At 51.2% G+C, this 5,000-nt stretch overlaps 1 pseudogene; it reads left to right on the top strand.

Annotated features, from left to right (window-relative positions):
- The window catches only part of LOC142501465 (thimet oligopeptidase-like), a 32,574-nt pseudogene that overhangs the window by 5,370 nt on the left and 22,204 nt on the right, over positions 1-5,000 (top strand).

Consider the following 5,000-nt stretch of genomic DNA (forward strand, 5'->3'; position numbering starts at 1 on the left):
GTGTGTATCAGTGTGGGGGGGGTGTATCAGTGGGGGGTGTGTGTATCAGTGGGGGTGTGTGTATCAGTGTGTGTGTGTATCAGTATCAGTGTGTGTGTATCAGTATCAGTGTGTGTGTGTATCAGTATCAGTGTGTGTGTGTATCAGTGGGGGTGTGTGCATCAGTGTGTGTGTCAGTGTGTGTTTCAGTGGGTGTGTGTCTCTCTCCCTCCCTCTCTCTCCCTCCCTCCTTCCCTCCCACCCTGTCTCCCTCCTTCCCTCCCACCCTGTCTCCCACCCTGTCTCCCTCCTTCCCTCCTACCCTGTCTCCCTCCTTCCCTCCCACCCTGTCTCCCTCCTTCCCTCCCACCCTGTCTCCCACCCTTTCTCCCACCCTGTCTCCCCCCTGTCTCCCTCCTTCCCTCCCACCCTGTCTCCCACCCTGTCTCCCTCCTTCCCTCCCACCCTGTCTCCCACCCTGTCTCCCTCCTTTCCTCCCACCCTGTCTCCCACCCTGTCTCCCTCCTTCGCTCCCACCCTGTCTCCCTCCTTCCCTCCCACCCTGTCTCCCTCCTTCCCTCCCACCCTGTCTTCCTCCTTCCCTCCCACTCTGTCTCCCTCCTTCCCTCCCACCCTGTCTCCCTCCTTCCCTCCCACCTTGTCTCCCTCCTTCCCTCCCACCTTGTCTCCCTCCCTGTCTCCCTCCCTGTCTCCCACCCTGTCTCCCACCTTGTCTCCCTCCTTCCCTCCCACCCTGTCTCCCACCCTGTCTCCCTCCTTCCCTCCCACCCTGTCTCCCTCCTTCCCTGTCTCACCCTCCCTCCCTCCCTCCCTGTCTCACCCTCCCTCCCTGTCTCACCCTCCCTCCCTCCCTGTCTCACCCTCCTTCCCTGTCTCACCCTCCCTCACACTCCCTGTCTCACCCTCCCTGTGTCACCCTCTCACCCTCCCTCACCCTCCCTGTCTCACCCTCCCTGTCTCACCCTCCCTCCCTGTCTCACCCTCCCTCCCTGTCTCACCCTCCCTCACACTCCCTGTCTCACCCTCCCTCACCCTCCCTGTGTCACCCTCTCACCCTCCCTCACCCTCCCTGTCTCACCCTCCCTGTCTCACCCTCCCTCCCTGTCTCACCCTCCCTCCCTGTCTCACCCTCCCTCCCTGTCTCCCTCCCTCGCCCTGTCTCCCTCCCTCGCCCTGTCTCCCTCCCTGTCTGTCTCCCTCCCTCGCCCTCCCTTCCTGTCTCCCTCCCTCGCCCTCCCTTCCTGTCTGTCTCCCTCCCTCGCCCTCCCTTCCTGTCTCCCTCCCTCCCTCCCTCGCCCTCCCTCCGTCTCCCTCCATCCCTGTCTCCCTCCATCCCTGTCTCCCTCCCTCCATCCCTGTCTCCCTCCCTCGCCCTCCCTCCCTGTCTCCCTCCATCCCTGTCTCCCTCCCTCGCCCTCCCTCCCATTCTCCCTCACCCTCTGTCTTATCTTAACTGCCGTATACCTACACCGAAGTAACCTACTCTGCTTTCTTCCAGATCTGACTCAAATTTCACGCGGGAGACATCGGAAGACAGGTAAGGAACACCTCCCCTCCAGTATAGTACCTTGAGGGACTGCGGATCAGGTAAGATCCCAGGCGGGATTGCTGCTTTTAGAAATTGTGAAGAGGGGGCATCCTGACACTGGTTAATGGGTTCAGAATCATTCACATCTGGTTTTTTTTGTTTGTTCGATTATTGAGGTGTACACACACACACACACACACACACACACACACACACACACACACACACACACACACACACACACACACACACACACACACACACACACACACACACACACACACACACACACACACACACACTCTCTCTCTAATGGTAGTAAAGTATAAGTGTACTACAATAAATAAACTGTTAAATATATATATATATTTTTTAAAAAATGTGTTCCGGTTTTTCATTTTCAAAATCTGGTCACCCTAATATTAATGGATATCAGCTCCGGAGACCCCCGGCATCAATCCGATGCAGGAATAAAGCAAATTTTTATCTAAGTCCTGTCTCGCCGCTTTTAAGCAGGTTTCCAACACCCTCGCGCCAAATTTTCCTGGCGTGATGATTTGGACTGAAATTTGCCAATCTAGAGCCGCGATAGGCGTCGATAACCTAATCACTGCTATGAGAATTGCACGAGTTTATGAACCTGCAGAAAAGTGGCGATAAGTGGCTTCTCGCCGCTCACTCGTCGATTTTTTTTTTTTTAACCAAATTTTTTGGGGAGATTCAGTCTTTTAACGCCCACTTATCGACGCTTACTGAATCGGAGACGGCATTTTGGGCGATAAGTGCTCGATAAGTGGCTCATAAACGCTTAGTGCATAGGCCCCTAAATCAGGTATTGGAGGATAGGAAGAGTACAAATTATCAGAGCATTTAGAAAGTCACGTTCTCACAGTTATAAGGTTGTTGTTGTTGTTGTTTTTGAAGTGCAGAGTCCAGATCTCCTTGTAGTCTTCACCTCCACTTCTAACTCCAGTATTAACTCCACAGACACTTTATATGTGACACTTCAGATGTTACACAGCCAAATGGATCACAGCCAAGATACATAAATGCGCGGCACACGTGCTACACCTATTTACACCCACACTGCATAAACGCTGCACCTATATACATACACGTACCCTATGCACACAAGGATGGCCCTGCCCCAAGGAGCTTACATACACCTTATAGATGCACACATGGTATACTGTACATGCAGCACCATATACACACGTGCCTTACATGCCATACACCACCATTAAGACCCACCTTAAAACACACCTGCTTAACGAAGCATATGAATAGCTCCGGGGCTGATACTTTACACCTCTTTCATAAACCTTGCCCCCCTGCAGATGCACTTACCAGAACACTGTCCTACTATCTCTGTACAGTCTTCCTACTTACCAATTAGCTTGTAAGCTCTTCATGGCAGTGACTCCTTTCCTAAATGTCTCTTTTATGTCTGAAGCACTTCTTCCCATTATGTGTTATTTGTATTATTTGTTATTGATATGATTAGGTCACATGTATTACTGCTGCGAAGCGCTATGTACATTAATCGTGCTATATAATTTAAGATATATGTAGCCATGCCTGGTGTGGCTACCAGTCTGCCCTCGCTGGCACGCAGGCCCTGGTGAGAGCAGGCAGTGCCAGTACCAATTATGGGTTTTCTCCACACAGGCAACTCCTTGAGTGACAGGGGAGGAGGTGGGACTAGGTCTATGTTCTGCCCAATCCTGGGTTCAGACCTAGTGCCTTCCCCCTACTGTACTTAAGGGAGTTGCAACCCCAAATTCAGTAGTGCCTCTACCGTTGAGAGAGACAAGGTATCATGAAGGGCTGCTGTGCACTGGCAGGCCCTGGTCCTCTTCCCTAAGGGGGAGAGTGAGCGATTACATTTTCCACTAGTCCGGCTAGAGGGCCAGGGAAGAGCAGGGACTGCTGCGGGGGCCCTTGACCCGTAGTGAAGGTCCAGGGACCATCCTAAATCTGGAGACCAGATCAGTGACTGTATTGGGCAGGGACTGCCTTGATACTGTGTGAGCAGAAGAATAAAATCGGTTCCAGTTATCTATACCTCCCACCTGGTGTGTAATCTTTCTGGGGGGAGAGGAAACAGTTTCTACTATGGGAGATTGCCTCCATACATCTGTAGCCTACAGCAGATGGAGGCGCTGTGTACCATGGAGTAAATGTCGGTATATACCCCAAAAGTCTGTCCTGCAGTCCCCACAACCATCGGCGGACAACTCAGCATTCTGTGAGCCAACAGGTAGTATGCATCATACACCTGGTAACAGGGGAATATCCCATTGGGTGGGGGAAACACCGTTACATATGAATACATATATACATACATACATACATACATCAAATGCACACACTTCATACATACACCTTTATAGATACACATGCCATATACATGCAGCACCATATACATGCACATGCTTAAACATACTTGGCGAGCACAGTATAGAAGAGAAAAGCTGGGAAACCCCGGCAAGAGATGCTGTGTGATCTCTGCAGGCCATCTGTTGGCTGGAGTCTGCAGAGACCTGCACAGAGCACAATGACCCTGCTCCTTTCCACTACCGGCCTAAACGTTTTACTGTAACTCTGACCAGCCAGACTGCTCCTGGATGCTGCTATCTCTGAGGGGTGAGAGATACCTTTTATATGAGCAGATCTGCCTTCTATGAAGCTGCGCATCCCATCTCCTTGACTTCCTTTGGGGCCTGAGCTCTCAGCCACACTGCTCCCACTCTTTGGAAGTCTGTCTCGTAGAGTTCGAGAGGCCCCCTCTCTGGAAATCTATCAAAACTGTCTCAAGACGACCTGCTTACCCAGGCATTTAATTAATGAACCACAACTTCTCTGGCATTTTGATAGCTACAGCAGGGGTGCACAAAGTGGGGGGCACGAGATTTTTCTGGGGGGTGGTTGCAGAGGTCCCATGCTCTTCCCCAAGGGATTTAAATTAAATACAGAGGGATCGCGTGAGGCCTCTGCAACCTCAATTTACCTTGATTCTGCCGGCTTCAGGACTCGTCTCCATGGCAACGCGGCGTCATTTTGTGACGTGACGTCAGATGACCCCGAGCAGTAAGGAAGCCCCCCCCCCCCCCGGAGCACCGGAGGAGCAAAGGCAGGGGGGCGCAGCATCAAATACTCCCCTGAGCTACATTACCGTCCCATCCTGTATTGTATCTATCCTTGTGTTTGTTCTCTTTTATAACCTTAGACGTTTTCTTCTTTCTCCCTTTGTGTAACTGTGAAGCGCTTTTGAGACCCATTGGGAGAAAAGTGCCATATAAAGTAATTATTTTTATTATAAATATCCTTAAAATGCAAATGACTTCCATGGATAATATCGCAGTGATAAAACAACTCACTATCAACTTACCGTAATTTTCTTATGGCGATATTAGTGACATATCGGTATATTGTTCAACGTGTGCACTCTGCACTGTATCCCCTCTCAGGT

This window comes from Ascaphus truei, chromosome 8 (genome assembly GCF_040206685.1).
Source record: "Ascaphus truei isolate aAscTru1 chromosome 8, aAscTru1.hap1, whole genome shotgun sequence".
In the NCBI taxonomy this organism is placed as follows: Eukaryota; Metazoa; Chordata; class Amphibia; order Anura; family Ascaphidae; genus Ascaphus; species Ascaphus truei.